We start from the raw sequence: 24,957 nt of genomic DNA on the forward strand, positions 1-24,957 counted from the left end.
AATTGTCAGTTTTGACTGTAAATCTTGCCACTGTTTTAAAAAAGATGACGCAATGCTTTATCAAACACCAGATAAAGGCTTATTATATTTGACATAGCCGAGGTAATTTTGGTAAACATGTATTTTGTAACAGATCTAGAAAAACGGTATTTGTGAGTTTTGACAGAAAATATAACCACAGTGTTAAAACAGTAATACGGATTATTTTTTATAACTTTTTAAGACATTTAAGTTGTCTTTTCGGCATACTAAAATAGATGTAAAATTCACGTAAAGAAACACGACAGATTAAGTTACATTTACACACGCTGAAATCTTACGTAAAGGCCAGATGTATGTTTCCGATGCCTTTAATACATCTTAAACTCTTCTGAAATATTTCTCCGCCTTTAAGGGCTTTATACGTATCTCTGAAACTTTGCTTAAATAGTTGTTTTCGTGCTGTGTATGTTATGTGGTAAACAAGATGGACGCCACTCCAAACGACCTCATCGTCAAAATCTGCTGTGAGACTTACACCGAGGAGGAAATTGAGATCAGCAAAAAGCTGGTATACGGTCTTTGTAACCCATCAGACCGATACAAGAAGCGACGCGGTGCCGATAGGTGTTCGTCCAACATGCTGGATATCCTCGAGGTTCTGCATTCAACCCCGCCGACTGAGGTGCCGATGTTTGCCTCGGTAAAGCTTCATCTCCCAGCTGTTGATCTGACCAACCTTGACGTGTCCCTGTGTCTGCAGGAAGTCAGGATGGTTAGACAAGAGATGGCTGTTATACGGGAGGCCTCGCAGGACAACTTCAGGCTCAGATCGGAATATACTAAGACCATGGCGGACAACGCACGGAAGCTTACAAACCTCGAATCTGAGCTTGCCGGTCTTAGGTTGGAAATACAGCAACTTCGCGAAAACTCCAGTTCTCGCAGTGGCGTAGGTAACGTGGTGCCTGGTTCCGAGTCGGAGGTGCAGCATCCTCGCAAAAACTCCAGTTCCCGCGGTGGCGACGGTCGCGTGGTGCCTGGTACCGAGTCTTACGCATCGGTGGTGGGTCAGGGGAAAGGGGCCTGTCCCCCTCCGCGTCTGAGACCACAATCGCCAGCCCGGAGAGCCGTGTTGTCTTCAGCTCCCAGACGGAGCTCTCTCGGTGCCACAGAGGAGAACGACGGCTTTGTACCTGTCGTCAAGCGTCGACGCGGTAAAGCCATCGTTGGCAGGGCATCCACTAGTGATTACTTGCGGGTGGCGAAACCCAGACCAGTGGATGTTTTCGTGACCAGGCTCTGTGCGGAAACGACTGTGGACTCCTTAACCCAGTACCTACACGAGAAGGAGACTGTACTGGTGTCGTGTGAGAAGCTGAAGACTCGCTAGGATACGTATGCGTCTTTCAGGGTCGCAGTGGACAAGGGTGACGGCGACAAGATCTTACTACCGGACTTCTGGCCCAATGGTGTTATGGTGCGGAAGTTTTACCCGAAGAAGTCGACCCATCCGCAGATCTGATGGCGGCCGTTACAGAACAGTTAAGTACCCTGCGAGTTGTATCGTACAACTGTCGGTCTGTGAAAAACTCCATACAGTCTGTGAAGGACATATGCAAAACTTCTGACATTGTGTTACTTCAAGAACATTGGCTTTTGCCTAACGATGTATCTTATTTGTCCAGTATTGATGTCAACTTTCATGCTTATGGTACCTCTCCTATAAACTTGGGGGAAGGTATGATTCAAGGCCGACCGTACGGTGGCGTGGCTATTCTCTGGAGGAAGACACTTGGTGCAATAGTTAGTGTTGAAAGTCTGGTAGATGATCGTCTGTTAGCAGTACGATTTAACGCAGATGGTAAAGAACTGTTGTTTATATGTGTTTATATGCCGACAGAGTCTTCAAACCATACCGAGATCTTTCTTGAGAAATTAGGTAAGATCGAAGCTCTTATCGACGAGTTAAGCCTTGCTAATGTATGCATTGTGGGAGATTTCAACACCCGACCTGAGGGAACGTTCGCTCCCCTTCTGTACAATTTTTGTAATGACAGAAGTCTTCATGTTAGCGACATAGAGTTACTTCCTGTTGACACCTTTACCTATATGAGTGATGCTCACAGATCAACTTCGTGGTTAGACCACTGTGTTTGTTCAGAGTCATTTCACCAGAGTATTTCTGATATTGGTGTATTATATGATTATGTGTCCTCTGACCATTTTCCCCTTCGATTTACGCTGGACTGGTCCTCAGTTCCTTTGTTTACTAACGCAGCTGTTGACGGGGATTCCCCGCCCAGCAGAATCGATTGGGAACGTGCGTCTCAGGATGATTTAGCGCATTACCATACTTGTACTGAACACCTGTTGTCCAGAATAGTGCTGCCAACCGAGGCAGTTCGTTGTACTGATTCGAACTGCTCCAATGAAAATCACAGGATCTCTTTAGATCGACTTTCTGCTGAGATCTTCATAGCTCTGCGGGAAGCCGCCGAAGATTCTCTTCCTGGCAGAAAACACAAAACGTCTCATGTGGTTCCCGGCTGGAATGAGGTGGTTAGGGAAAGTCATAGTGCTGCCAGGGATGCATTTGCATTATGGTGCGACTACGGTCGACCCAAACACGGTGCTATCTGGGAACTCATGCGTACCACAAGGGCAAAATTTAAATATTCTCTTAGACAATGCCGTCGCAATGAAGCCCAATTCCGTGCCGACTCACTGGCAAAGAGTTTACACAAGGGGGGAGGCAAGGGCTTCTGGTCGGCCCTACGTTCCCAGAACTGCACCAGACCGGGTCTTCCCTGTACGGTTGGTGGTTGCTCAGGGGCGGCAGATATCTCCAATATGTGGAAAGACCATTATTGTGCTTTGTTGAACTCTGTGAACTCCACTGTACACAAGTCATTTGTAAATAATACAGTCGAGTCAGGTGTTGTTGACAATCCTGGAATGCACGTATCCGCAGATGAGGTATCTAATGCAATCAACACCCTGACCAATGGGAAATCGTGTGATGCTGATGGTATCGCTGCCGAGCACCTGAAGCACGCAGGTCCCCGGCTGTCCACATTGTTGTCGCTATTGTTTTCTGCTGTGCTCCGGCATGGGTACGTTCCATCTAGGCTGCTCAATATTGTTCTGATCCCCATTATTAAAAAACAGAATGGTAACGTGACAGATAAAGATAATTACAGGCCAATAGCGGTTTCCAGCCCGATCTGTAAAGCTCTGGAATCACTGCTTTTACAGCGCCTAGATGGATACCTTTATAGCCCGGATAATCAATTTGGTTTTAAGAAGCAACATGGCACCGACATGTGTGTGTTTGCGTTGAAAGAAATAATTCGATATTATCAAAAACGTGGCTCACCAGTATTTGTATGTTTCCTCGACGCCACAAAGGCGTTCGACAGAGTCAATCATTGGTCACTCTTTAAAAAACTGATTGATAGGGATGTACCACTGTACCTAGTGCGGCTCCTTGTAGCATGGTATAATACCTTGTCTTTCAGTGTACGATGGGGCAATACCCTCTCTGATTATTTTACTGCAAGTAACGGTGTACCACAGGGAAGCCTTTTGTCTCCCTTTCTCTTTAATGTATACATGTCGGACCTTAGTGTTGAGCTGAACTCGAGTGGCGTTGGCTGCTACATTGGTAATACTATAGTGAATCATTTTTTGTATGCAGATGACTTATGTGTAATCAGTCCTTCCGCTAAAGGTTTGCAAAAACTCATTTCCATTTGTGAAAGCTTTGGCTATGATAATGATATTCTCTTCAGTGAAAAGAAGAGCCACTGTATGTACTTCCCTTGTGATAGATTCAGACTGAAATGTACGCCCCCCTCAGTAAGGCTTTATGGTACAGACTTGAAGTATGTTTCATCCGTCAACTATCTGGGCAACCAGATCCCTTCAAACCTGTCTGATGACGAGACTATAAGAGCTCAAATCAGAGGCTTTTACACCAGAGCTAATTCCCTGGTCCGCAAATTCAAGTTCGCCTCTACTGAAGTTAAGCGTACTTTATTCAATGCGTATTGTTCTTCTATGTATTGCGCCCAGCTGTGGACACAATACACTCTGGGTACTATTCGCAAGCTACGTATGGCTTACAATAACGCCTTCAGAATCCTGTTTTCATATGGAAAATACGAAAGTGCCAGTCTGATGTTTGTGTCCATGGGGGTAGACACCCTTGATGCCCGGAGAAGGAAATTGACTCACTCTTTTGTAACTCGCCTTTTCAACTCAAACAATGAGATCATTAGGCTCACAATTCACTCCGACCTGTTCAATCTCTGCAACTATTGGCATCACTATGTCGACCTGGTCTACAAGCACTAACGCCTTCTTTTTGTACATATCTTTTGTATCATCCAGTTTTACCCACTCTGTATTTATATGTATATATATGTCTCCCGGTTTTTAATTGATTGTATTGTTATGGGCCTGTAGTGCCTGAAATAAAGAAATAATAACTAATAAATAATAATAATTACAAAATGGTTCTGGTCTACACAAATTTCTCGGTATCTCCGGTGCCAAATATCTCAAATTATTCCTGCAATGCGGTAGTTTGTATGACTATAACACTGCGTGTCTTGATAAGTGGTTGAATGTAAAGGGGTTATGTCTCTTTAGTTGATATGTGATGTCAATCCTTTTTAAGAAAATGGAATGGAACTCTCCCAAGAATGAAGAAACGAAATACATTTCCAATGATACCATGGGTTGATTTTTTCGGACATTTTTAAAAAATCCTCATTTAAGCTGGTGCTCTGTAGGTGTTAGAACAATGTAATAAATCTGTGTTGCTAAAGCATGTCTTATATTTGTACAATACCCATAACTTAACTATAGAATGCAAGGCTATTGCTTATATATAATTTCTTGCTTTTGAACTCTTTTGACTTGTGCACGTTCCTTGGAATTCCATAATGCATGTTTCAAAATTACTGTTGCTAATCGTCTTGATCACATTCGGGAGTCTCTCAACTCTATCCATTTTTTTCAACCTGGTGCAACTTAAGAACATGTTTTCCTCCTTCTCTATTAACTTGCAAATGTTGGGAAAAGGAGAATCTATCATTTTGATTTTTAAAAATTGTTGTGACATGGCAAAATTCTAAGTAGTAATTTGTATATGAAATTTCAAAGATCTGGGGATTTTTATTGAATGTGGCTGCCCATGATTATAAACTATATGGGCTGCCAGTTTTATCAATGATTAGTTTCTTGTACAGAAACCTACACGTGTAATCTTTGCTATCAAAATATTTTGTCTGTTCCATGGGTTGATATTGTATGTTTTTCAGTAGCGTTATCCAACTTTAGGAAATCGCATTTTCAGTATGTTTCATTATATTTTAAAAATCTTTCGCTATCGAGGATATTTGCCTCCATGATATGCCATGGAGGTTATATTTCACCTTGCGTTAGTCTGTCTGTCTGCCAACAAGATAATTCGAGAACTGCTGAGTGGATTGGTTTCATACTTAGTGTGCTTGTAGGGTGTGGCAAAAGCTGAAAATGATTCGTATTTGGAGAGTTTGATAGAAAATATCAGATTTGGTTTGGATGTCATGAGAATCGAAAACTTTGATCCACGAGTGGGAGGAAATATGCCTTTCAGAAACCCACAGCCATGGCAACACGAAAAGATATAAACTTACATTTTTTTAATAAATTGTTGGAAACAATATTCTAGAAAAAGTCACAAAATTTCGTTGTTCTAGCACCAGCCGTTTGGGAGCTATACGACGCGACGTCAAAGTTGGCGCGGGAACTTTTATCTCCCCCCCCTCTCCCCAGTCTGCATAGGGTTAAACTAGATCTATTTTACCAATTAATTCACAGCTAGGTTAGCATAAACCCTCATATAAGATCTCTTCAGTGTCACAGACGAAAATAACTGGATAGTAGTTGAAACGTCTGACCGTTTACAAAACCATACCCAGTCACTTGAGTAACTAATCTTTGCCGTATCTTATTACCTGGATGTCTAACCTACATCGACGTATCTTGGAAGGCCCTTTGCTTTTAGTGCGGCTGATGCACTTCACAGACCCAAAACTTGTTTTAGTCGTGTCACCACTACGAGCCCTCGTAAATGATTAGGTAAGTCTAGGTATACTATTTTTTAAAGTAATTTTCACTCTGTTTATAGAACCTTTGATTAAAACAATGAGTTCTTGTGTATAAAAATTCAAGCGACCAATGTAATTTACAATACTTGCACATGCGACGATCTTAAGGGGATGGCGCGTCCAGATTTAGCTTCCAACGACATGGGTGTCATGGTAACCCAACACATGAGATATAAAAGGATGGAGTGTACAATTTCACATGGCGAATCAGAAACTTCTCCTGAATATTGAATAAAATGTCCGCTGCCTGTCTGGTGCGAAAAGACGAGCCCAAATTCACCCAATGCAAACACAAACGTAGGTAATAAGTAAGTACCAGAAATAATCAAAATATATAAATCTAGAATAAAGATAAAAAATAAGATACTAAAACTTTTTAGATCAAATATATTCCATAAAGTTGATTTACAATGGTTTGGTGGTAATTCCATAAATAGAGATGTTTGTTCTGTTACGTTGTTGTCCTGTTCGGTCACATGACAAGTGAAGGCAGTCAGCTGGCGGTATGCTAATAAGATGTCCGCGGTTTTGATCCCTTTGTTGTGCGACGTGGCGGATCGCTTGTAAAACTATTTCCGTTTCCAGTTCACAAATTGCGGAGAATGGGGACACGGAGAGGGACGTTGATTCATTTCTCAAAGAACTATTCCACCCCTTGTCTTTTGCGACTCCATTTTGAGGCAGAGGCTGTTGGGGAGGCTGGTCGAAAAATACGGCATATGAGAAAAAGGTCACGATTTCCCCACCAACCTTGTTTTGAGACTTAAATTTAAATTTCAAAGTGGAGACTGTCGTTTGAAATAAGTTATCAATACACTATATTCTCTGGACACTAGCAACTCCCAGGAATAAACTGGTTGGTAACCAGGAGTACACCGAAGACAGCTTGAAAATACAGCCGACTGCTGGAACAGTCCAACACGGGGGCTGTAGGCATGAGCCGTTCGTAAACCAGCACAAAAGTGTGCATACCTCACTGATTGCTGCATACCCAAAATTGAAAATATTTACGAGTACAAAACATTCAGTCGCTGTCTGTGAATTCTGCAGAAAGGAGATACACTAGGTCTGCTGACTTATAGCGACACCGCTACAGAGTAGGGGCTTCACGATACACTAGGTCTGCTGACTTATAGCGCATCTTATAATAGTTTATTCTCAAACATCTGCTGTAGTCACATACACCTGAAATTTGAGGGATTTTAAGACCACCCAGGTTGGTATTGAGTTAGGCATATCATGGGGTCGACAGAATTATTAACAAAGCAAGGTCCTCTTCAACGCATGTCTAAAAAAACGCCATATAAAATGTATATAAAGTTTGGAGGGCTCAGAAAGCTCCTCTGAAAATTATTGAAAGTGGTTTGCAGAAAAGGGTGGAACAAATCAAAAGGTGTTTACATCCCGAAAGTAAGAGAAATCTTGCACTATAAGCCAGTCCATGCTAACTTTTCTACTGAATGAAGAATGGAAAATAATGTTTGATGGAATGTTGGCAGAAAGACTTTCAGCTTTTATTTTAAAGGATGGACTGATCAACATATCATCAGTGCATACAGCTGGAATACCAGGTTGTCCAGAATTTTATTACCATACCAATATGATACACCACACCACACGGACAGCTAGGAAGTCAAAGAATAACCTGAGTCTAGTGGCCTGGACTTGGAAAATGTCTACAGGTCAATGCTTCATGCTATGATCAGATTAGCGATTAAGTTCTCATAGACCCCTGAAAAGGTCACAAAGCACATCATACAGAACTATGACAACTTCCACATGTGTTTTACCACTTCACATCTATATTTTAAAGCTCTCTATGCTTCAGCGTTCTTGTGTTCCTTCATAAAGGCCTGACTGTACCTCAACTGCTGTCGTTAGCTTAGAGACTCCACAATTAGCGAGAAATTATGCTCGACGTCGGTCACACGAGCAGTTTTAGCGCCGCGAGTTTACATTGACCTTATTTTAACTTCTATTACCATTTACACTTTACCAATAAACGTTGAACTCCTCTTGATTTTGAGTACCATTAATTTATACTTTACAAAAGTACTGTCATTAAAAATTATAATGCTTTTGCAGCATAAATGACTTACAGTTCCTGAAATGTAAGGACAGCAGTCATCAGCCTGGTATATATCGTTAGGGATATCAAAACACAAGTAACATAAGTGCATATATTATAAGACAAATATTAAGTAACAGTACTAACCAGAGATACAGCAGAAATGGAAAGCTGACAGGAATGCTCGAGCGTGTGACTGGATCTTGGTTGACTTTGTAGAGAATGGAAAATTTCAACCACTCCCTTCTGAGTTCTCTCTGATATGTGTCGACGTGTCAGCTGATTCATATCTCTGCTTTGTTTGTTGTTCCCGCTGACGTGTCGTATTCTGGTCGCGCAGTATACTTGAAAAAATACTTCACAAATGTTGTGATGTGTTTTAGTCCTTTAACTTCATGGAATTATCTGCCTAGAGAGAATAACAGTCAAGATATTTCTGCAAGCCTTTAACGTAACAGTAAGAAACATATCTTTCTCATTGAGGACATGGTATGCACCAAAAGAGGCTAGGCCAAGTTGAACTCGTGGAATGATTTTATTACACATCAGAATAACGATGACAAAATATTTCTAATGTTTTTTTTGTTTTTTTTTTGACGGATTTAAATGTTCTGAATAACGGAATCTGATGTTCGGATCTGTTAAGGATTCACATCAAAGCAAGAGAGAATACTGCTCTGGATATGAGGCGGCAAATAGCATGTAGACCCGGATCCTGGAGCAGATCGTTTATTTTCACTTTCCTGTTAGTACTTGACATAGTGTTTTAGTACTTTAGCTTGATGGCTTAATATACCGCGAGGGAACGACAATAACAAAATCCTTTTTTATTTTAATATTCTTCACTTCACAGAATCCTGTATGTATTTTGAGAGCCCATGATGGCTCTTCTATCGTGCGCATTGCATGCATGTCATGTTTTCAACAACACCAAGTTTGGACATGCTGATATGTGGCCAACAGGCTGATGTTTAGGGAAGTGAGAGAAGAGTGAAAACAAAGGTTCTGCCCCAGGATCCGGGTCTACATGCTTCGTGCCGCCTCATATTAGGGCATATATTGGCACGGATTCGGAACCTCATTACGACAAAATCAGAAAATAAGGAGTTCTGAAAAAAAAATCCGTATTATCTTTTTCTACACTTTTACTTTGTAGAACTAAGAAAATAAAACCGCAAAATTAATTGCCGGTCTCGTCGGCCAACAAACAGAGTTCGTTGCAATAGTCATGTTACTCTTTATGTCACATTACGAGACTTCCAAGGTATGTGTTTTTGGAGACGCCTAAGGAAGTATAGTTTGCGACCGTTTGGCAATAATTCCCAAAATCTCTGGAATTCTTTACAGGCATGCGTATGTAGTTGGGTGCGTTTCTGCCTTGAAACAGTATAAGAAATAAGATACAATAGTCCTAACGTTTTGAATTTTCAAAACACCGTTCTAACTGTAATATGCAAATTACTTCCTGTTTACGGTTCGAAGGTCGTGACCTCTGACAGATGTAACATGTTTTGTTGTTGTCACCACCATTTGTTTACAACTCATGTACTGCGAAAGAAATGGAAGTAGGAAATCGCATGATTCCAGAGAAAAATCACTTACCTCGATGCTCCTCAATGTACCTACCTGCCTATACCCAGATGCTGTTTCCTCAGTTGCCATGTCAGTGTGTGGAACATGTGAAATAAAGCCTTTCTGATCTGACCAAGATGCGACATTGTATTTGTAAAAATCTATTTAGTTGAATTTACATTAGTGATGTGTGTCTAAGACAAAAACAAAGGTCCCTTTAGCTTGTAGAAAAGGGACCGTGCTATGTTTTGGACATACTATAAAGATGAATTGCTGAGTAGATCGATACGATATAGCTCTTTAGTTGGAGTGGGTGGCCCTGAAAAGGGCCGGGGTATATTACGACACGCTGTTATCCTCATGTAAGACATTGTGCCCCAGAACAGCTTGTACTTCGCTCTCCTCAGGGCCCCATTTGCCTCGCTGGCAGGCTGCTCGCCAAGCCACATCGGCTCTGGAGTGGTGATGCAGGGTTTGCAGTAACAATACCTGCACTCATCCACCCCGTCTGCCTGTGGGACGAAGACAACCGCCTGTTCGTCTGGTGGTGGTGGGGGCTGGTCCTCGTCCAGACCGGCCGGGTCTTGAGGAGGTGGGGGTGCTCGTCTTGAAGCTGTTCTCCATCCAAGGCAGCTGGTGCTTGAGCCGGTGACGGGGGCTGGTCCTGATGGCAGGGAACATTGCTCACCACCGTCACCTCATCCTCAAAGTCATAATGACGAATGAATCCCAGAATATCCTCCGCACATGCCGGCGTGAGGCACAACGTGAGATGCGTCCTTCCCGCCATCTTCGGAGTAGAGAAGAATTCTGGCGGGAACAGGATATCAATGATGCCTCTTCCGCCAGCCTGACCTTTCGCGAGTAGGTGCTAAACTTGCCACCAAAATAATGTCACATACAATACTTCCCTAAGATAGGTCAAACTTGTCGACTGTTTAAAAAGAAACAAAAACACCATACTGATCACATTTGTCCCGATTTTGAACACTTACAACATATCACACGTGTAAGGTATTTTTATTTTTCAATTCAATTCGAGAAATAAATAAAATATCTTTTCCCATCATACCACGGTAGACTTATACAATAGAGATAGAAAAAGCGCCAAAATTCATTCCGCCAAATCACGATCACTATGGCGGACGCCCCAAGACCAGCACTAGCCGTCATCAACGGAGAACCCAATCAAAAGAGGAAGAGAAAGAGAAAAGGCAAAAATGGTGCCGTATCAGAAACCGTGCGAAATGTCCGCAAGTCCATAGAATGTATGTTCCCCGGCGATTCCGTGGCAGACGCAGAGCGCGCGAAGGAAGAGATGGTAAACAAAATCAAAGCCGTGAAAGAATTGATGGGCGGTGAGGAGGACACCACGACTACAGAAATGATGACGGCACTGCTGTACCTATATTTGTTCACTCACGAACAGTCGACCTCATCGTCAGATCCACGGGCTCTTCCCCAGTACCAAGACTGCAAAGAAGACAAGCGGGGCCAACAGCTGATGGTACTGGCGGAAGAGTCCGTGCGCCATCTCGCAGGCCACTTCCATGAGCACGGCAGAAGGTGTCAAGAAGAACTCAAAATGTATTCCATGAAACTTCGCGGTCACACCGGCATCGCCAAGTTTCGGTGTAAGAGTGGATGCCACTACCAGTGGACCACGTCCCCCCACGTTGGAACACCGTATTTGGTGAACCTGAGGTGAGTTGAATTTGTTATTGTGGATAGAATTTGTTATAGTAACAGATCGGATAAATGGGATAGTCTTGTTTGGCCGTCTTTTACGATCTGAGGTATGGTAGGTGGGGACTTGGGTCGCGTGTGAAACCTCCAAGCAGATGTTTGAACACGGAGCATTTTCCACGGCACTAAGAAACATCTAAAAGATCGAAGGCGAACGTCACTTTGTTATGGATTGTTCTCGATATAATGATAAACGCACAGAGCTGTTCACATTACTTTCCGCTTGTTCTAAAGAATTTGCTACTCTCTGTTCGAAAGATAAATTCAACTACATTCTGGGAGGCGAAAACCCTCACTGTGTACAAGTAGGCAAATATATCCACGAATGTTTATACCGTAGAACTAATAGTGTTAATGACATGCTAGACCCTATATGTTGATTTAATCATACCTATAGATATCCATATATGTGTGTTTAGTTGTACTGTAAGTAGTTGTTATACATTTAGACCTTACGAAAGTCGCTGTACTTTTGTCGTGTCAATAAAGATTGTCTAAAAAGTTCATCACATGTCACTTTGAATTTATCATATCACTTTGAATTAATAATTTTGAAATCTTTTATCATAGTTTAACATTGTATAACCGTTCCCTATGTGGATTTTGAGACCTGCATTTCTCTCTTCCTCTCATTGCAGGATGGCACATGGGTACCTTTCAAGTGGTATTTTCCCCAACCAATACGAGCGCATTTGTAAGAATGCTGGTATAGGGATCATGTCGGACGACTACTTGAAGAAGCGTAATATATACTTTTTGCTTCTATCACATACATTAATACAATTAGCTGATATCCCTCTATTGTACTTTTCATTTTAAAAATAGCTAATACAGTACAATGCAATACAGTACAATGCTGTAGTACAAACATACATATTCTTATCAGATCTAGTTTGAATGAGTTTATGTTCAAGCAAATATTTCCAGTATAGAGAAACAATGTAGCATGCATTTCTATGATGAATAATATTGATTGCTTCAAGAACTGGCCTACTTGTTGTGTTGTACAGAGTTGATTATTCGTCAGATATCATTCTATCTCTATTTCCTCAAAACTCATACATTTAGGGACTATGTTTTCTAGCCAATTTATAATTAGGGTAGATTTTAACACACCCTTTTCTCTTTTCTAGCTATGATATTGTATGGAGAAATAGTTGCTACAATGAAAGAGGCCTCCATGGACGCAGCTCTGAATGAGGTAAATAAATAAAACTTGCAAAGACACTTGACCTACACATGTAATAGACTACAGCTGCAGGTACAGGAACATATACGCAAAGGTGCCAAAATTGCATGTTTTAATTTTCTACACCAAAAGCTTTAAAAGTTGAAAATATGCTGATGTGAATTACGAGTATTTTCTAGGAAAAGAAGTAAGGGAGTTATATCTAAGATTCAATATATGAAACAGGTGGTGTCCATATGGATACATCTGAGGGTGAAGAATAGCTTTTGACCTCAGAAGTATGGTCCGAATAGCTGTCTAAGGAACTGTCTTGACATATAAAAACACAGAAGAACACAAAGATTTTACATATTATGTGACTTTCTGATTCATGTAGGAAATAGGAGAACCAGGAGATGAGGAGGATGTGCCTGAGGAGGCCATCAGCATCGTGACCGATGCGAGGCATGCGCAGAGGCGCAATTCGCATCGGTCCGATATCATGTGCCTGGGACAGAAGTAGGTCAATCTTTATAAACACATATTCTTCTTGCTACTACAGTACACCAATATCAAGTGACAATTTCACCCATTGGTTTTTAACCAACACTACTAATTTACAGTTGCATTGACATGACATGACTTTAATTAAATACACACATTGCTCTTATATCAACAACAATGCTGGTGTACAGATCTTGAAGTTGTCCATTCTTCCCCACTCCTCTCAGGAATCACAGAGTCCTGGCACACATGCATGTCACCAGGAATGATCTGAGGAGTGCACAAAACCATGAGGTTTTAGGGACACAAAACATGTACAGGCATCTGGATGAACTGGGTTGGTTTGAATACTTTACTTAATTTGAAAGTGCATATATACATATCACATCAACAAACAGTATTACAAGGCTGAAGCATAAGCCTTATGTTTGCCAGAAAACATAACAGTAAGAAAAATGATGATTAACATATTCACACATTTCGAGTCTTTATATCCATGTTGTCATAACTTACTTGTGCCCTCTATTGCTTTTATCAGGAGTAAAAGTAACAGACCACGCTCACGGCAGGAACATGGCACCCCCAGCTTGCAGACAAAGGTAATTTCATTCAACATCTTTACTGGATGAAAACACTTGTCTGTTTCTGTAACAGATTATTTCTCTTTTCAGCCCTCATAATGGCCAGGGCTTCAAATAATAGCATAAATCCAAAGATTTCAGGGCAAAACTTAGTAAACCATAGCTGCACTAAATGAACAAATGATTTCACCTGCAGGAGCACCATTGAAAACACACTTCTACTGGTGCATAGCACGGTGTGGGGGAGATGTGCAGGCTCTCCGGGACAGCCTCATCAACGTTGTTCAGCACTACCAGGTAATGTCCATGTTCCATTGTTCAACAAGCAATGCCTAATGCAATCAAATTAAAAAAAGGAAAGGTATTGCAAGGGGATCTATACTGATTTTGCCAATGGCTAATGTTAGAAAGGATTTATATGGATTCAGACCCATCATGTTACCATAGTCATATATATGTAGTCTGTGTAACACAAACTGTGCTGTCCAGGGCTGTAACTGGAGGGTGTTTGTTGGGCTCCCATAACCGAGATTTATATATATACTAGTATCTATATAGAATCATACACTGTGGCTTATTTAGATATCACTTGTACCTCACATGCCAACAGAACAAGCATGACAACTGCCATGAGGAATCACGGTGTAGGCAAGATCCCAACGACCGCCCAACGAAGGTCCTCCTGACTGAGCAAAGTGCAAAAGACTTGCTGACGAAGTTTGTGACGAAGCAAGATGTCTACAAGGATGCCCAAGACTACGTGCTGGTAAGATATCCATTCTCATTTCATAGGCCAAGCAACAAAAATGTCAATGGAATCTAAGTGGAAGTGTCTTTTTGCTGAGTGAAACAATGTCATAAATTTTTAACTATTGCATGCAAGATATTCATAATTACATAATTCCTGACTGCTTTCAGATCTTGAACATACAGATTAACTTTTCAGATATAAAAAATAACAGTTGGCAAATAATCTTCCAAGTCTTGTAGATATGGATTTGGTCTACTAAGTCCAAGGTACCACATCTATAGTACTGTGTGTCTAAAAAATGTTTCCTTCAGTATCATACATTGCAAAATCAAAAACATGTATCAAATACATGTGGTAAAGAGACACATGTTTTTGATACATGTTTTTGTTTTTGACCCATACATGTACATACTGTAGGAGCACCCTAGAACATGCTGCAGTGGGTGCTTATAACTTGCATGTATTGAAACTGCACTATACGTTCTACTTCTAGTGACAATAGTGGTTTTGTCCCTTCAAAAAATTACTGTTTCAGTGCAATGACACCCTGTATGTAGAATCTTTTAACAACAGTTGCCTGCAATACGTCGACAAGAGAATCTATTTCGGCGACCTGAGCTATGGCATACGCATGGGGTTGGCTGTGCTGGACTGGGTATGTCTTTCCCCAAATAGATATTGGCAATGTAATGCTGGTACATACAATACACATCTCACAACCTCATCCAGTATCTGGATCATACAACATGGGGCATGTTATAACTAAGCTGTATGTTTCACATCATACTTTACCATCATAACTAGGCCCTACACATCTTTTCATTTGTGATTATGGAAAAAAGGAAGTCATAAACTACCAATACTTTTGACTTTGCCAATGCAAACTCCTTATATTACATGTAAATGGAAGCTGATAATTATATTTGAACAAATAAACAGATGGATAAATACATAATGTATTAAGCATGGTTTATACAACTGCACTGGTAACGTTATCTCTTTCAGAATGAGCATGTCAACAGGCGCTATACTTCACGATACGTGAAGTATAGTGTGTCCAACGTCCGCCAGACCGAGGGGAAGAAAGTCCTTGTAGCCAAGGACTTCAACTTTGTGAAGTCCTTGGCTCTCACCTTCTTGGTCAGGATTAACGAGGCAGGAGACCTCCCACCCCTCCCTGCTAGGCCACCACCCCGACAGGAGCGTGAGGATGGTGACCGGGTGTCTGATAGTGATAGTGAATCTGATGTCTCATCTGAAGATGAAAATGAATAGAAAACAGTGTTACTTGACAAGTATATATGTAATGATACTACAAGACTAGCTAGTTATTATGTTGTAGTTTGTATTGAAATGTAGACTATGTATCCATATGCAGAGTTGCAAGACACTTTCTGAAACAGATTCCATGTAAGAATTTTGTAAACAAGAAGACAAGTTCTTATGTTATCGTTTGTATTGCTGTTTGAACATGTAAATATCTAGTCCCCCATGATCCATATGCTCTAGTTGCAAGACACTTTCCATGTCAGAATTTTGTACACAAAAAGACTATTTCTTATGTTATCGTTTGTGTTGCTGTTTGAACATGTAAATATCTAGTCCCCCATGATCAATATGCTCTAGTTGCAAGACACTTTCTGAAACAGATTCCATGTCAGAATTTTGTACACAAAAAGACTATTTCTTATGTAATCGTTTGTATTGCTGTTTGAACATGTAAATATCTAGTCCCCCATGATCAATATGCTCTAGTTGCAAGACACTTTCTGAAACAGATTCCATGTCAGAATTTTGTAAACAAGAAGACAAGTTCTTATGTTATAGTTTGTATTGCTGTTTAAACATGTAAATATCTAGTCCCCCATGATCCATATGCAGAGTTGCAAGACACTTTATGAAACAGATTTCATGTCAGAATTTTGTACACAAAAAGACTTGTTCTTATGTTATAGTTTGTATTGCTGTTTGAACATGTAAATATCTAGTCCCCCATGATCCATATGCAGAGTTACAAGACACTTTCTGAAGCAGAATCCATGTCAGAATTTTGTGCACAAAGAGACTATTTCTTATGTTATCGTTTGTATTGCTGTTTGAACATGTAAATATCTAGTCCCCCATGATCAATATGCTCTAGTTGCAAGACACTTTCTGAAACAGATTCCATGTCAGAATTTTGTACACAAAAAGACTATTTCTTATGTAATCTTTTGTATTGCTGTTTGAACATGTAAATATCTAGTCCCCCATGATCCATATGCAGAGTTGCAAGACACTTTCTGAAACAGATTCCATGTCAGAATTTTGTACACAAAAAGACTATTTCTTATGTTATCGTTTGTATTGCTGTTTGAACATGTAAATATCTAGTCCCCCATGATCAATATGCTCTAGTTGCAAGACACTTTCTGAAACAGATTCCATGTCAGAAGTTTGTACACAAAAAGACTATTTCTTATGTAATCTATTGTATTGCTGTTTGAACATGTAAATATCTAGTCCCCCATGATCAATATGCTCTAGTTGCAAGACACTTTCTGAAACAGATTCCATGTCAGAATTTTGTACACAAAAAGACTATTTCTTATGTAATCGTTTGTATTGCTGTTTGAACATGTAAATATCTAGTCCCCCATGATCCATATGCAGAGTTGCAAGACACTTTCTGAAACAGAATCCATGTCCGAATTTTGTAATTTTGTACACAAGAAGACTATCTTTTTTTATTAATAGTTCTGATGTTATGGTCTATTGAACATGCAAGTGTCCAGTATTATGACCAAAAAGAGTAGACCAAACATCACAAACAATGTAATTTGTTCATTACAGTGCACGAAAGCACTTTTTTCTGAGACAGATTTTAAAATCAAATAAGAATCGTGTGGAGAAGGCATAACTGTAGACATGATATTTACCTTCATGTTCCATGGTAACGTTATCAATTGAAAACAAAAACACGAAAAAAATTCCAAAATTCCAGGGTAATCCCAATGAAACAATTTCGTTGACTTCTTTTCGTCGGAAACAACACGGAAAATGTCTAACTCTAAGCGGGTGTTGCGTCGTCACACACGGGAAACCGTTCGTACATGTCCACGCCCCCCTCCCACTGGGCATTTTCCGGTTACTGTTTGGCACTACTTGCCGGAGTTCCGATACAAAATCCAGCCTCAAGTTCATGCCTTTTGAAATGATCAGGAACGATCCTGGAACTGCAGTTGCACAGCTACAGGCAAATCTGAACGGGTTCAAACACACGAACGAACGAACAAGTCGATGTGATACGATAGACGTGATCCTTTCTGTCATCAAGTAACGTTACTGATCTGACTGGAAATAATAGCTTTGAGGCGAAAATCAGCAGCCAAGTATATTGCATACAGTTATCTACTCGTCAGGAAAAGTAAGACAGTCCCGCTTTCCCATTGTAGTAAGTTGACACAATTATGTTTCTTTCGATGACAAAAAAATAAACATGGTGACAAACGTAACTTACTCTTTCCGAACAGAATAATCAAAATACCGCTAAATTGTTACATATTCTACATGCACACTATTTCGAACTTGTACTTCTTCACATACCTTCTAAATCTGTAGGTATTTCCACGTCCCGATATCCTGCCAAACCAACACGTAGCGTTCGTTTCCGAGCAAGGCCGGCAGCGTTGTAAACAAATCCAAACGAACATTTCTCCGAATCTGGTGGCTCGTCTGGCACTGTTTCACTTCCTTGTGCGACAAAAAATATATCTGAGCAGCGACAGCAACACGTTCCCTTCTATGTTGCACTTATACCGGCCGTATTTCCATCGAAAACGCCGCGTGAAGTTTGGAACTAGGAAGGTCCAACATGGCGGTTCCAAAACATGTGTGCCGGACTGTGTTTGTGTATGCTTCTCACGTACGCGTATCACGTGTTCCCTTTGTTATGTTCCGCTCGCGCGCGCCCGGCTCGGGCGTCAACAGCGCTGAGCGCCCCGCGGTTTTCAACGGTAATCCGCATTTATGATCTCGGGGTCTATTTCGTCTGCTAAATCACAGTAGGCAATTTTCAACTATATGGCGGTACCCAGGGCACTCCGGTTTCGCCTTTAAATGTTTGCTATTAACATTTTCTGAATAGATACCAAGTGTGGTGGCCTTAGTATAAGTCATTCACAGGCATTGCGACATTGAAGTCGGTGCGGGCATGAAAAAACCCTATCCGGTCTTAATAGCGTTAGTGCAAAATGTGGTCCTCATGATCTTTTTTGCATAAATTATGATAATGATCTAGAATGATTCTCACCTAATCCTGTCAAACTGTCCCAAATAGAATAATGGAACTATACATGCATACAAATCACAAAAAGAGTCACAAAAAACTGTATTTATACAAAGCTTTATGGGATCAGTTTTTACCCCATACGGTAAGATCTGTCGTAAAAAAGCTACGGTGGTTTGATGGTTGATAATGTGCCCATGTATCAAAGTGGCCTTTATAGATAGCCAAATGGACCATAAGAGTGGCCAGAATTCTACATTTTAAGGTTGTCTATTCTCCAACGTTTTCTGTGCTCCTTCAGTCCGAACGTCATCCAAGCGCTGTCGTTAGATTACTTAGTAGGGACTCTACCGATAACAATAAATTGTGCTCGACGTCGGTGCCGCGATCTCAAGTTTACGCTTTGTTTTGTTTTTGTTCTTATTTCTATATACCCTTTACACATGTACGGCCCATTCCTTAGAAAATATAGTACTATTGCAGCATAAATTACTTTACTTACATTACCTGAAATATGGAGACAGCAGAAATCAGCTTGATATATATCGTTAGGGATATCGACACACGAGCAACAAAAGTGCAAAAACGATAAGACAAATATTAAGTAACAGTACTAACCAGTGATACAGCAAAAATGACTCAGCTGACAGTATTGCTCGAGCGTGTGACTGGATCTTGGCTGACTTTGTAGAGAATGGAAATTTTCAACCATTCCTTCTGAGTGGTCTCTGAGATGTGGCGACGTGTCAGCTGATTCATATCTCTGCTTTGTTTATTGTTCCTGCTGACGTGTCGTATTCTGGTCGCGCATTATACTTGAAAAATACTTCACAAACCTTATAGAGTTTTTCAGTCCTTTAACTTGATGGAATAATTTATCGCGAGACAGTTGAATAGTTTAATGAAGTAAAACAATTATCATTTTTCGAGATAATTTCTGCAAGCCGTTAACGTAACAAGAAGATCTTTCTACCTTAGGACATGAAAAGGACAAAAATAGGCCAAGTTGAAATCGTGGAATGATTTTACTCATTGGAATAACAATGACGAAATACTTCTTATTGCAATACTTTAAATAGAATCCCGTCTTTAGTGATAATTCTTCCATTGTGTGCATTGCATAAGTGTTGCACATATATTCAACAACACCAAGTTCGGGTACTAGTATGCTGATATGTGACCTGCACGCCGATGTTTAGGGAACAGGAAAGTGAAAATAAACGATCTGCTCCAGGATCCGGGTCTACATGCTATTTGCCGCCTCATATCCAGAGCAGTATTCTCTCTTGCTTTGATGTGAATCCTTAACAGATCCGAACATCAGATTCCGTTATTCAGAACATTTAAATCCGTCAAAAAAAAAAAAAAACATTAGAAATATTTTGTCATCGTTATTCTGATGTGTAATAAAATCATTCCACGAGTTCAACTTGGCCTAGCCTCTTTTGGTGCATACCATGTCCTCAATGAGAAAGATATGTTTCTTACTGTTACGTTAAAGGCTTGCAGAAATATCTTGACTGTTATTCTCTCTAGGCAGATAATTCCATGAAGTTAAAGGACTAAAACACATCACAACATTTGTGAAGTATTTTTTCAAGTATACTGCGCGACCAGAATACGACACGTCAGCGGGAACAACAAACAAAGCAGAGATATGAATCAGCTGACACGTCGACACATATCAGAGAGAACTCAGAAGGGAGTGGTTGAAATTTTCCATTCTCTACAAAGTCAACCAAGATCCAGTCACACGCTCGAGCATTCCTAGGATCCTGTCAGCTTTTGATTTTGCTGTATCTCTGGTTAGTACTGTTACTTAATATTTGTCTTATCGTATATACACTTACGTTGCTCGTGTTCTGATATCCCTAACGATATATAGCAAGCTGATGACTGCTGTCCTTACATTTCCGGCGATGTAAGTAATTTATGCTGCAATAGTATTATATCCGTAAAGTGTAAATGGTAATAGGAGATAAAATGAGGACAATGGAAACTCGTAAAGTGTAAATGGTAATAGAAGTTAAAAAGGAGGTCAACGTTAACTCGGCGCTAAAACTGCTCGTGTAACCGACTTCGAGCACTATTTCTCCTAACGGTAGAGTCTCTAAGCTAGCGACAGCAGTTGAGGTACAATAAGGCCTTAATGAAGGAACACTAGAAAGCTGAAGCATAGAGAGATTTGGAATATAGATCTGAAGTGGTAAAGCACATGGGAAAAGTTGTCATAGTTCTGTATGATGTACTTTGTGACCTTGTCAGGGATCTATGAGGACTAAATGGCTTATCTGATCAGAGCATGAAGCACTGACCAGTAGGGATTTGACAGGTCCAGGCAAACTACACTCAGGTTATTATATTACCTCCATGGATGTCATGGAGGTTATATTTCAGCCTGCGTTTGTCTGTGTGTCTGTGTGTAAACAAGATAACTCAAAAACGGCTGGGTGAATTGGTTTCATTCTTGGTGTGTTGGTATTGTATGATAAAAGCAGGAAATAGTTAGATTTTTGGCCCCTAATGACTTTCCTTGGTACTGCAGCGCAACTTCCGGGTTTGCTATCTCGTGTTCTGAACAAGCTTTCGACACGATTTTTAGGTGTTAAATAGCTCTTGTGCACAGGAACAATTGACATAAGTTTGGACCCCCTAGCGGCTAGTTTTGGAATAGCAGGGGCATTTTTGTCGAAAAATTCTGAAGACGATAACTTAATAAGGGAAAAACGGATTTTCATGATTTTTGGTATGTAAATACCTTAGACAATGTTATACAAAAGGAAATACTAATTATGTAAAATAGGAGCACATTTGCATAATTAATGAGAATATTCTATCATAGCAGTTTTTTCTATGTATCTCTTATCCCGAACGTGAGATGGTCTTGCTATTTAAGCGGTAGATAGCTTGCAGTGTCATGACAAAGTATGGCAGGTTTCAGCCCCCTAACATGGCATTTTTGTCAAGACATTCCAAAGAGGATAACTGCAGAAAGGGTTGACGGATTGGCATCATTTTAGGCATGTAGGTAGCTTGGGCAAAGATGTTCATAATGATATGCATGCTATGCAAATGATGACATAATTTGAATAGTAAATGAGGAAATTGTATCATTTCATTGTTTGCAATAACTGGACCTCAATAAATGGAACACTTGTTAATTATGATGGTTGGAATATAATTAGATACCAAATATTGTAATGAGGAACTTATTTGCATAATCTATGTAAAAAATTGCAAAACCGCTTTATGATTAATGATTAATGATGGGAAGTTTATAATTGTGACATGTGTACGTTAGTCAATGATGGGCAACGCCACGCATTAATTATGTTAATGAATGCATCAATTGCATGAAATTTACAATAGCTCTAAATATTTCATGAAGGTATGAGGTCGCCGAATTTTAGTTTATTGATATCACCGGAATGGTGAAATGTATTGTATTCGTTTTGTTATATTTCAGCCATACATAGTATGGTGAAATATATTGTATTCGTAATGTTTCTTTCTTCTTTCTTTCTCTTGTCAAATCTTCAAAGTGATTCATCTCCGCCGTTCCTGGACCGAATGACCTGAAATTTGGCACAGGGGTAGAATGGGCCAATACCTTGATGCTTTTTCTCAGTTTTTTCATATCTGCCCCTAAAATGATTTTATTGAGGTTTAAAGGTCATGTTTTGACCAAAATAAAATATATTGTCCCCCTGTACCCTGGTCTTACAATGGAATGGCCTGAAATTTGGTGTAGATAGGCATTAGATAGTTGGTAAAATGATCCAAGTAAAAGTTTTGACATAAACTACTTTAAAATAATTAATTTGGGCACTTTTCTGAGGGGTAATTTGTTTTCTTTTGGCCTCCTGGCGTGACCTTCCGTGACCCCGCACGGAGTCCACACCTGTGCGCGAAGAGCGAAGGCTAATTAATATTCATAAGCGGGGCCCCACGATTCCGTATATACGGCAGTGTTCCCGCCAGAATTTTTTTCGGGGGCCGCCGAAGAACGCCGAAGGCCCCGGCCCGGCAGGGTCCAGGGGCAGAGCCCCGTTGGGGGTCCCAGGGTGGCGAAGCCCGCCTGAAGCTCTTGCACTTTAGGCTATTCAGGAGGCTTATTGTATCAGTTTTAGGGGCATTTCTGTAATAATCACAGCAGTCACTTAACTTCTCTTCAGGAGTTTAGCGTAACAGTATTTCAGGTCAAACCGTCAAAGGCAACTAAAAACAAACTTTAACGTTACTGAGTTCAACAGTACTTATAACTTAGCCGAAGTTGAAACGCTAGCGATGGTATTTTCACTGCGCTGTTAGCTCCGTGCGACTGTTGTTGACGGTCTTATAACAATATATTTTGCCCCCCTGTACCCTGCCATTACAAGTGAATGACCTAACATTTGGTATAGATAGGCATAAGATAGTTGATAAAATGATCCAAGTAAAATTTTTGGCATAAAGTACTGTAAAAGACTTAATTACAGCACTTTTTTAGGGGAAATTGTTTTTCTTTCGTTCTCCATGCCGTGACCTTTCGGACGTTCACCCCACGGAGCCAACATCTGTACCTGCGTCTAGCCGACAGGAAGAGTTGATTCAATTAATGGTTCAGCCAATCAGCGAAGGGGAAAACGAAGGCTAATTAATATTCATAAGCGGGACCACACAATACGGTAACTTGAAGACTCGGGCTGTACAGACTTCTCGCCAGGATTTTTTCAAAGCGTCGGACAGTGGCCCGGGGTCCGCAGTCCTTGCATTTTAGACTATTGAGAATGCTTCTTTTATCCTTTTTTTTAGGGTCATATCTACGATGATCGTAGTAGTCACTTACTTCTCTTCAGCAGTTTGACTTAAAATATTTCGGGTCAAAGTTTCAAAGACAACTAAAACCTCATAAACAACAAACTTTCCTTAGCTCAACAGTACTTGTAAATATTGTCCGAGTTGCCATCCTTATAATTAGTTGAAGCGCTTATTTATAGCGCTAGTATCTTCGTTGCGCCGTTAGCCGCCGTGCGACTTTTGTTGACGGTCTGATAGCCCTGCGTCGCCGCCTCGCTGATATTCCCACGGACATGTTTCAAGAAAAATGCCTAGCAAAAAACGCTGTTCTGCGTCAAATTCTATTCTATAAAACATGTGGGACTCAGTGTTACAGTCTAAATATTTTGTAGAAGCACCGCTGTGGGAAAGAAGGTCCAAGCAATGTAATACATCACGTAGCATGAAGCTCGCTGTCAACTGGCTCACGACTGTTTGAAACTCTAAGTCTAATCAACAGCCGTGTTTGATTGATAGCCGGCGGCCCTTTGATCAAGTCGGCGAAAGGTGCGTTAGTTAGACAGTTTGCGTTTAGTTTTGATACGTAATTATAAGTTAGACAGTGGTGAAAATGATTATTTTCTCATCAATATTTCTCTTCAGAATCATTTGAACTTAATTGTACATCCAAACAATTGGCTTACCTGTGCAATGTTTATATATAAGTAAAGATCAGTGTACTGAAATCATGTGTAGCGTATTGCTCCCAGTCAACAGATCAGCATTTTCTCTATAGTGACCACCTGTCTATATAGTGGCCACATTTCTATCACTGGACTGGAAAGAAAAGTGCTGTATTTTCCCCAGAGCAAATGTAGGTGTTTCCTGTGCTGTTGCTGTTTGACATAAATTTTGAACATTCAAATTGTAAGTAACTTTGAACTGCCAGAGTTTCAGCCCAATAAAACACTCTCAGTGCCAGGGTATGAACAGACTGACCTCCGAAAAGAAATCCTCGAACAAGGTTCAATCGCATCTTCCGAGTCTGGCAGGAAGTTGTTAAACTAAAATAAGATTAGGCTCGATGGCTGATTGCATACAAAGTAAAACAGTTTAACAGTTTTACAGCTTGAAGAAAACAAACGCTCCTACTACACAGTACAGTCTAACCTGTCTATAGCTGCCACTCAAGGGACCGGACAAATTTGGCCACTATAGACAGGTGGCCTCTGTATAGAGGTGGCAACTTGTAGATAAAATACCCAAGGGACCGACAAAAAGTGGCCATTATGGACGGGTGGCCCCTCTGTAGAGGTGGCCCCTAATACAGGTTTGACTGTACCTGCATCTGCTTGATAGTTATTAAATCGTATGCCCTACTTGAATAAAAATGTTCACTGCA

At 40.5% G+C, this 24,957-nt stretch overlaps 1 protein-coding gene across 6 annotated transcripts in view; it reads right to left on the bottom strand.

The window, feature by feature from the left end:
• Positions 1–18,692, bottom strand: part of LOC118423302 (NXPE family member 3-like) — a 49,275-nt gene extending 30,583 nt beyond the window's left edge. For 2 of the 6 annotated variants that reach the window (XM_035831413.1, XM_035831411.1), the window contains exon 1: positions 18,116–18,692. The gene's annotated coding sequence lies outside the window, so the exon portion shown is untranslated. Of the gene's footprint in view, positions 1–8,355; positions 8,924–12,317; positions 13,469–13,711; positions 14,112–15,663; positions 15,786–18,115 lie in introns of those variants that run through there. The other 4 variants (XM_035831412.1, XM_035831410.1, XR_004832017.1 and 1 more) reach the window with 3 other exon arrangements.
• Between the last annotated feature and the right edge of the window lie 6,265 nt (positions 18,693–24,957).

This window comes from Branchiostoma floridae, chromosome 9 (genome assembly GCF_000003815.2).
Source record: "Branchiostoma floridae strain S238N-H82 chromosome 9, Bfl_VNyyK, whole genome shotgun sequence".
In the NCBI taxonomy this organism is placed as follows: Eukaryota; Metazoa; Chordata; class Leptocardii; order Amphioxiformes; family Branchiostomatidae; genus Branchiostoma; species Branchiostoma floridae.